This window comes from Chenopodium album, chromosome 17 (assembly GCF_948465745.1).
Source record: "Chenopodium album chromosome 17, dcCheAlbu1.1, whole genome shotgun sequence".
Classification (NCBI taxonomy): Eukaryota; Viridiplantae; Streptophyta; class Magnoliopsida; order Caryophyllales; family Amaranthaceae; genus Chenopodium; species Chenopodium album.
In genome coordinates, this window is record NC_137850.1 from 37,515,674 (window position 1) to 37,526,259 (window position 10,586).

Below are 10,586 nucleotides of genomic sequence, written 5' to 3' on the forward strand. Positions count from 1 at the left end.
TTCATTGTATATGGAAAAGTTCATTTTATTATTGTTAAATATTTAATTTTAAAATCACCTATTCTAATAACACATATGTTCATTTATATTTGATTAGTTGTTCACTTTTTTTTCACAATATGTTCATTTGTATTTTATGATATAAATTTCTAGTTTCAATGTAGCCTATGTAGGTTATAGAACTAATAAATCAAACTGTTAATAAAATGATACCAAAAAAGCAATAATACTAAATATATATAACTTTGTTCTTAACATCAATATGAATATCAAGTATACTTCAGTCAAATATTTTCTTTACAAGTAAAAATTTTTTGTATGCTCAAAATAAATTCCAATATCTTGAAGGATAATGTAATGCTTCAAACCAAGTATAGTATGCTTCAAACCAAGTATACCATGCTTCAATAATTGGCAGAAATTCCTTCAAAAAAAATCAAGTAAAGATCATAATATGTTCAATAAGAAATAATAGGAATAAGATCATAACACATAGCAAAATTACTATAAACTTACTAAATAAAGTATTATTCAGTTATCAAACTTTGATTGAATTTCATTAAAATATGTGTCTTTACCACCTCCAGCCTTAAAATGCTTTAAGAATTAAAAAAAAAATGTCAAGATATATACTTTATATGTACGTTAATAAATTTATAATGTTTAATTACATTTATCTAACTATTCTTATCATGAGTTGCATCTTTTGATTGAGTAGCAATTCCATCACCAACCTTTATATAAAAAATATGAAATGTTCATAACAGTAAAATGAAATGTTCATAACAGAAATTTGAAATGTTCATATACTTACCTTATCCTTCTGAAATTTGTTTCTTTCACTTGATTGAGTAATAGCCTTGTTTAAAACAACCAATCCCGATCCTTCAATGCTGGAATTTGAATAAATCAAAGGAGCACAATTATTATCAAAGTCTTGTAAAATCCAAAAAAATTGTTCATATGTAAAACCATATATGTTCAATAATTTCTGAGCATATGTCTGAACATTAAACCTAACCATTTCAGATCAGTATATTGCTCTATTATCTTCTTCCAACCCTTAGCTTTATTACACTCTTTCTCCACAGTACTCTTTGGCCTCTTATTTCTACATCCCTTTTTTCTTTTCGATCTTGGACTTTTTTTTTTATTTTTTTATTTTTTATGTTGGAATCATTTTCACTTGAAATATCATCATCAAGGTTGGTAAAATTAATATCTCCTATCATGTACTCAATTGTTTCTTTAAGCAAATCAAAGGCCATGTTAATTTGAAACCTTGGACGGATACTCATTGTATAAATCGTAAGCCTCTACATTACCCTTAATAGTCTTTAGCATTAATTCATAATTGTCTGACTCATGAACTATTATTGGATCTTTACTCACTGAAAATAGAAAATGTACATAATATAGTCACATAATGTTCAATTATAATCAACTTATAATGTGTCTGATTAAAAATATTCATCATATCAAAAACATAAATGTTCATTTATATTAGAAAAATATGAAATTGACAAAAAAAAAAGCGATTCATTATTAAAATATTGTGCATAATCAAAATATGAAGTTCAATTAAGAATATTATAATATTATTATAAAGCCAAAAACCTATAGCATGTAAAATAAAATAAAATAATCAAAGTTTAAATTATACAATAAATAAAAATGAAACAATAAGAAATTACTCAATCTACGAAATAATCAATTAACAAAATTAACCATCATAATCATGCATCAATTAAGGTACTCATGATCATCCATTAAAAACATTATAAACTTCATTGAATCAAAAAGCAAAAAAATCATTCAATCAAAAAAGCACCAAATTATTCAATCAAAACTCAAACAAAAGCACTAAAATAAACTTACATTCATCCATTAAGGAAGAAAGAATTTAGATGAAAAGCAGCAGCAAACTCCATTGTTATTCATAACCAAAAGAATCGAAAATCTTGATTTATTTAAAAGAATCAAAAACTGAATTTGAACAAGTAAAAAAAAATATGGTAAGATCAAGAAGAGAAAGAAATTCTGAATTAAGTGGAAAGAAATTAAATGATTTGTATACTCAATTATGGGAACAAAAATTGCAAAACAAATTGAATTTATGAGCTAGGAAGAACAACGTCGTTTTACTCGTTTATAGGAAGAAGCAAAATACAGCTGGACTCTCCACATCAAAACGACGTCGTTTTGACGCGGGACCATACAATAATAGCTGGGCGCGGGTCCAGGTAAAAATTTGCGCCAAAACCGGCTTAATGCACCTTGCAGCATACTCATCCGATCGGGCATTGGGCCGCCCGATCAGGCCCGCTATTACACGCCCAACACTTGGGATTGAGCTTCTTTGCACCTTGGGTTTGTTACATTGACTTTCTTGACTTGAGTCCAACTCCTTCATCGTGCTTGGTCCATTGATCCATAACAATAATGTGGACCTTTATCTTCTCTAATCGAGCCCTTATTCACTAAGTTAAATTTCTTTAACTCGGTATTGGGCTTTAAATATACGATCATAAAATACATTCTGACTCTAATATTTTGTAGTGGCTCAATAAGTTCGGGAATTATTATAAATCTGCAAATTCCTACAAAATAATACCAACTTTACAAAAACACTAGAATATGTATATTAGTAATAAAAATAGCTCCATATAGCTTAAATAAGCATAAATATGACCGTGGGACGGGGAATAAAAATATATATATAATAGACTCATCAATTGGAATGAATCCAAACTCGGTTTGGATTCGGTTTCAAAAATCCTAAACCGAATTAATTCGGGTTGTATTCGGTTATGGATTCGGTTTGGTGTAAAATTCAAACTGCAAATCGAACTATCACCCCTAATAAAAGCTAGTTTTTGGATTCAGACGATGCCCCAGGTTATTACATATAATATAATAATTGTGAATAGTATTCATGATTTAATTCTCGTTTCATAATAATCACAAACTTTTAAAAAAAATTGGGTGTACAATAATTATTGTACATCCATTATAAAGATAGCATAAAGTGATCAAAACTTACCTATGAAATGAATAATAGTTACCCAAATATGCATAAAAGTAACTCAATACAAATAAAAATTATCTACGTTTTATTAGTAAAGAATCACCTTTTAAATGATTGAAAATCAATTATTAGTGATTGAATGCAATTAAATTACTTTTATAAAACTTTTCTTGCTGTCTATTTATATAAAAAATTGTATTATGTTTAAAGTTACTCAAAAAAAGACAAAAAATTACCCTAAAATTAGCTAAAAGTTACCCTTATACAATTATACTGCTCGATGTACACTAATATTCGGGTGTATATAAAAGTTTTTCCATAATAATAGTACATGGCATTCATGATTCAATCATTTTTTTTATTGATTTTTGTATACTATATTGTCATATACGAGTATTAATTTGTTTTGCTATTATAGACACCTATTAAGAAATAGTTTTTTTTTTTTTTTTTTTTTTTTTTTTTTTTTTTTTTTTTTTTTTAGAAGTAGTTTAATAGTTGAGTTTGAATCTTGTACAAATCATGTTTCTAATTTTTTTTTTTTTTTTTTTTAATGTGTAATGATATAGAATAAGGCCTTGTTTGGTTCGCCTTAATTTTGCTTATTTGGTCTGATCTGAATGTCAAATTTAACCAAACTTTGACATTAAATATACGATAATGTATACGGAAAAAATATATCAAGTGGGCTCATGTTAGATTCGTAATAATGTGTATTTTATTAATATGTGATTTTCATAATTTTTTTTCATTACGAAATTAAAGATATTTAGCGATAAAAAACTGCACATAAAACGATAATCTGATCTCAACTTATTTTTTGTGATCTGATCTGAACTTATTTTTTTTGAAATAAGTAAAATAGAGGTGAACTAAACAAGGCCTAATAGCTAATAAAAAAAAAGCAAAGAAAGTACCATGTAACATATATACTTATTTAAAATCCCTTTTTGTTAAATATAGAAGAGAATTATAGAGAAATATAGAGAGATAGAGAAATATATTTTTACGTTGTGTTTATTCTTCCATACTGTACGGGATATATATACATGAATAATATCTAGAGTTTCATCAACGGATAAGATCAAATGCCCAACTCTAGAGTATTCTAGATGGTACATGGGATAATAGTCATCCATATTTTAATATTTTCATAACACTCCCCCTTGGATGACTATATATTACATAAAACAATAACTAACATAGCACATACAAAATAATACCACTATAATGCGCATAAGATGCTGCCTCGTTAAAAACCTTACCAGGAAAACCCAGTGGGAAAAACCATGGTTAAGGAAAAAAGAGTGCAGCGCGCATTAACTCCCCCTCATGACTACATCACTTGAGATCTCTAAGACGACGCAATCCAATGCCGTAAGCTAACCTTTTGAATGTGGCTGTTGGGAGCGCCTTAGTAAACAAATCTGCCAAGTTTTCACTCGAGCGGATCTTAAGGACTTTTATATCGCCATTTTTCTGGAGATCATGGGTGTAGAAGAATTTTGGTAAAATGTGCTTCGTTTTATCACCTTTGATATACCCTTCCTTAAGCTGCGCGATGCATGCTGCATTATCCTCATATAAAATTGTTGGAACTTCTTTCTCGGAGTTTATGCCACAATCTGTCTGAATGTGTTGAATTACAGACCTTAACCATACACATTCACGACTAGCCTCATGGATTGCCAAAATTTCTGCATGGTTAGAAGAAGTAGCTGCAATTGTTTGTTTCATAGAACGCCAAGAAATAGAAGTACCTCCACACATAAACACATATCCAGTTTGTGATCTAGCATTATGAGGATCAGACATGTACCCTGCATCTGCAAAACCAATCAAACTTTCTTTGGATAGATTAGAGAAAAACAAACCCATATCTTTCGTACCTTGAAGGTAACGAAATACATGCTTAACCCCATTCCAATGCCTTCGGGTGGGGCATGAACTAAATCTTGCTAACAAATTTACTGAAAATGATATGTCAGGTCGTGTATGACTAGCAAGATACATTAATGCCCCTATTGCACTTAAATATGGTACTTCAGGACCAAGAATTTTTTCGTCATTCTCCCGAGGTCGGAAGGGATCTTTTTCTACATCAAGTGTTCTAACAACCATAGGGCTACTCAATGGATATGATGTATCCATAGAAAATCTTTTAAGAATCTTTTCTATATATGTTGACTGATGCACAAGGATTCCATTCTTAAGGTGTTCAATTTGTAACCCTAGGCAAAACTTAGTTTTTCCAAGATCTTTCATTTCAAATTCTTTCTTTAAGCACTCTACTGTTATTGAAATCTCTTCAGGGGTTCCAATGATATTCAAATCATCAACATATACTGCAATTATGACATATCCTGATACAAATCTCTTTATAAAAATACATGGGCATATAGGGTCATTCTTATACCCTTCTTTCAACAAGTACTCACTTAGTCGATTATACCACATACGCCCTGATTGTTTCAATCCATATAGAGATCTATTCAATTTTATTGAGTATTGTTCTCGAGAACCTGAATTTGCTGCTTTTGGCAATTTAAATCCTTCTGGGAGTTTCATGTAAATGTCATTATCCAGTGGGCCATATAAATAAGTTGTGACTACATCCATCAAGCGTAAATCAAGTCCTTCTCTTATTGCCAGACTGATTAGAAATCTAAAAGTAGTTGCATCCACCACAGGAGAGTATGTCTCCTCATAATCAATACCGGGTCTTTGTGAGAATCCTTGTGCAACTAATCGGGCCTTATATCTTCCAATATCACCATTTTCATTTCTTTTTCGTACAAAGACCCATTTATATCCCACTGGTATTACACCTTCAGGTGTACGGACTACAGGTCCGAATACTCCTCTTTTTTCGAGAGATTTCAATTCAGTTTCAATTGCTTCTTTCCATTTTGGCCAATCGCTTCTGTGTCTACATTCATCAATGGATTTTGGCTCATGATCCTCATCATCATTCATGACATCTAATGCTACATTGCATGCAAATACATCATCGACGTCGATTTGGTTTCGGTTCCATGTAATTCCAGACATGATAAAATTTGTTGAAATTTCTTCATTGTCAGGTACCTGAATATCGTTTTCCATCATGTCTAAGGTCTCTTCTGGAGATCCTTCAAAATTAATAGCTTCCTCGGTATGGCCATTGTCAATTGTTGCTCCTTTTCTTTTCCGAGGATTTTTTATCTTTGGAACCGATGGGTCTACCACGCTTCAGGCGTGCTTTAGAATCATTTGCAACTTGGGCTTGTCCTTCTAGGACATCAATTTTAATAGGAGCATTTTCAGCTGGTATATGTGACTTTGTCACTTTCTTTGGGTCAGTAAATGAGTCTGGCAATTTATTTGCTAAGTTCTGTAAATGAATTATCTTTTGGACTTCCAACTCACATTGTTTAGTACGAGGATCTAAATGAGATAATGATAATTCATTCCAACTAATTTCCTTTTCCAGCTGTTTGTTTTCTCCCCCTAATGTTGGAAAAATTGATTCATCAAAATGGCAATCTGCATAGCGAGCCGTAAATAAATCTCTTGTAGTTGGCTCTAAGTACTTAATTATCGATGGAGATTCAAATCCAACATATATCCCTAGTCTTCTTTGAGGGCCCATTTTAGTGCGTTGTGGTGGAGCAATTGGAACATATACTGCACATCCAAATATTCTCAAATGGGATACATTTGGTTCCTGACCAAAAACCAATTGTGATGGGGAGAACTTATGATGACTTGTCGGCCTGATGCGAATTAGTGCTGCTGCATATAATATAGCATGCCCCCAAGCAGAAATTGGGAGCTTAGATTTCATAAGTAATGGTCTAGCTATTAACTGCAAACGTTTAATTAATGATTCCACAAGACCATTTTGTGTGTGAACATGTGCTACAGGATGTTCAACACTGATCCCAATTGACATGCAATATTCATCAAAGGCCTGGGATGTGAATTCACCAGCGTTATCAAGACGAATAGCCTTAATAGGAAAATCTGGAAAATGTGCTCGTAATCTGATCAACTGAGCAAGTAGTCTCGCAAACGCCAGGTTGCGAGTTGATAATAATGATACGTGTGACCATCTGGTTGATGCATCTATTAAAACCATGAAATATCTAAATGGCCCACACGGGGGATGAATTGGTCCACATATATCCCCTTGTATACGTTCTAGAAAAGTAATTGATTCGAAATTTATTTTAGCTGGTGATGGTCGAAGTATTAACTTGCCTATTGAGCAAGCAGCACATGAAAAACTATTATGAAGAATCTGCTGGCTCTTCAATGAGTGTCCACATGAATTTTCAAGTATTTTTCGCATCATTATTGAACCGGGATGGCCTAACCGGTCATGCCAAACCTTAAAGTCATCAGTAAACTTCTGGTTTACTATAGCATATGATTCAATTGTATTGATTTTTGTATAGTACAAACCAGTGGAGAATGTAGGTAATTTCTCCATAATAAGTTTATTGCCTTGAGCTATACTCGTGATTTGAAGGAATTCATCATTTCCTTCACTAATTGTCTCAATATGGTATCCATTTTTTCGAATATCTTTAAAACTTAGTAAATTTCTTTGAGACTTAGGGGAGTATAATGCATCAATAATTTCCAATTTTGTTCCCCTTGGCAATAAAACAGTTGCTCTTCCGGAGCCTTCTATAATTTTTGTACTACCTGATATAGTACTCACATTAATTTCTTTCATCATCAATTGCGAAAAATATTTCTTATTCTTAAGTATGGTGTGAGTGGTAGCACTATCAACTAGACATAAATCTTCACCACTGGTTGATGATTGAGCTCCAAAAGAATTCATATTCTAATAGAATTAAAGGAACTAAAATAAGATTCACAATATTAAATAACTTAAATTAATAAATGATAATAATGAAATATCCGAAAACATAAAAATGTCCAAAAACATAAAATTGTCCAAAACAAATATCCCATAAAGCATAAAGTCATAGTACTATGATAAAATTATAAAATAAATGCAAGCTAATTAACAGAGTTTATTCGTCAGTGGATCATAATTTATTCAATTGTTTTCTTCAAGATTAGGTAAGAAATCAGCCGCTTCTAGGTGAGTTGTATCACCGCAATCAAAATCACCTTCGCCATCTTCATACACCAAATTTGTTTCCACTTTCTTTCCTTTCTGTTTGATTGATTGTTGATAAAGGTCTACTAGATGTTTTGGTGTACGACACACACGAGACCAATGGCCTTTTCCTCCACAACGATAGCATATATTTTCATTTTTATCCTTCTCATTCTTATTTCCATCTTTGTTGTCCCACTTCTGGTGGGAGTATGAGTTCCTAAAACGACCACCTCGACCACGACCATATCCACGTCCGCGGCCGCGACCACGACCTTGACCACGGCCTCGACCACGACTGCTGGCGTGATCTCTAGCCTTTTGCTCTTTCCCACTATGGGATGTCGCATTCGCTTCAGGGAATGGAGTAGAGCCAGTTGGCCGTGATTCATGATTTTTCATTAATAGTTCATTATTTTGCTCAGCCACAAAGAGACAAGATATCAATTCAGAATATTTTTTAAAGCCCTTTTCACGATATTGTGTCTGCAGGACAACATTGTTTGCATGAAAAGTAGAGTATGTTTTTTCTAACATTTCTGCATCCGTAATTTTCTCTCCACATAATTTCAATTGTGATGTAATTCTAAACATGGCTGAGTTGTATTCACTCACAGACTTAAAGTCTTGTAATCTTAAATGTAACCAATCATAACGAGCTTTTGGTAATATCACAGTTTTCTGGTGGTCATACCTTTCCTTTAGATTACTCCAAAGGACTTGTGGGTCTTTAATAGTCAAGTACTCAGTCTTTAGGCCTTCATGAAGGTGATGGCGAAGGAATATCATAGCTTTAGCCTTATCTTGGCTAGTTGCAGTGTTGTTTTCTTTTATAGTGTCACCAAGTCCCTTTGCATTTAAATGTATTTCAGCATCTAACACCCAAGACAGATAGTTGTTTCCAGTAATATCAAGGGCAACAAATTCGAGTTTTGCAAGGTTTGACATGATTCACTGATATATTAAACAATATTATAAATTAGGAACTATGATATTATAATAAATATGTACTTCGCATATGCCAATTCAAGTTTTGATCAAAACAAAGTTCTAGCTAAGTATTGGCGTAAAAGATCTCAAATTTTGCAAGTTAATATTTGACAGTTATATAGCTATGTATATAAAAACTTTACCAAGAAGATAATTATACTATATATTCTATCTAGAGGGAATTAATGTTCATGAAACCACAACTAATTTAAGTTAGTTATCATAACAAACATGAAATCTCAACTAATATAATATACGAAGCATTATCTTTCTGATGGTTACCTAACTTATCATTCTAGTTGCCTAACTTATCATAATAGAACATAGCATCGTAAACATTCGACTCTAAAACTCAATACAGTAATATTGCAGGACCTATATTTCATCGTCAAACTTCAATACGAAACGGAAATTCCATGGGTATTTATTCAATAATGTTAGCTCATTAAAGTTTTTGGCTTAAAAAGAATTGACGTGTGATGGTCATTCAAGGTATAATAATTTACTCTGTATTAAACAATATGGAGAAAATGCATACTCTTTAATAATAGAATTATGGATTATAAACTTATAGCCTGAGAAAGAGTTCAATTCAAGAAGGGTCTGACTAATTTGTTAATTCATTAAAACACCAAATCCATAACTAATGGGTAATTAATATCATACAAAACATTGATCAAACATTATTAAGGAAATAAATTATATGTAAATTAAAAGATTTAATTAGTAATATTATCGAGCCATCGGTGTAAATAATTGGTGGCGCAAAAATATAATTGATATTGATTAAATAAAATTAAATCACAAAAGATAATTAAGAGGTGATCGATAAAAGGTATGTGATCAAATAAACAAACAGAGAATTGCAAATACAAATATTGATATATGAAAACATATGACACGGGGTATATGATCACCAATATATAATCAAATTTATAGAATTGTAAAAGTATATACTATGATAGTCAAGAATGATCAAAACAAATAATCCTATGACAGCAAAATATAAGGCCAATAATTATGTCATTAATTTGATCAATCACAAAAGTAAGCGACATTATCCAAAACTATTGATTTAATGAGTTCAATTACCCAAATAAATAATAGTATTATGCAAAGAACTTGTAAAGAATAGTGACTCTATTAATGCAAACTATAGCACTAAAAAATCAATATAAGTTAGGCACGTTGAATCCTTGTGCATCAAAATTTACCAAACAAATTATCGGTTGTTATGAAGTATAACTTATTCAATCCAACTTGCATACATATTTATATATCTACACCGATCTGGGGAAATCAATTAATAATTATGCATAATTTGGAGTATATGCGTACCTTTGTTTATCCTTGATATATGACTATAATCAAATGCGTGTATTCGTATTGTATGCTCAATAGGCTAGAGTGGTGCTGATAACGTGTTAAATATAGAAGAGAATTATAGAG

The 10,586-nt window shown here is 31.6% G+C and overlaps 1 long non-coding RNA gene across 1 annotated transcript; it reads right to left on the reverse strand.

The window, feature by feature from the left end:
- Positions 1-219: 219 nt before the first annotated feature.
- Positions 220-2,094, reverse strand: LOC145587896 (uncharacterized). The gene is made up of 3 exons (XR_014101478.1): positions 1,879-2,094; positions 815-893; positions 220-424 (listed from the first exon to the last, which is right to left on the reverse strand). It is a non-coding gene; the product is annotated as an uncharacterized LOC145587896 (long non-coding RNA).
- Between the last annotated feature and the right edge of the window lie 8,492 nt (positions 2,095-10,586).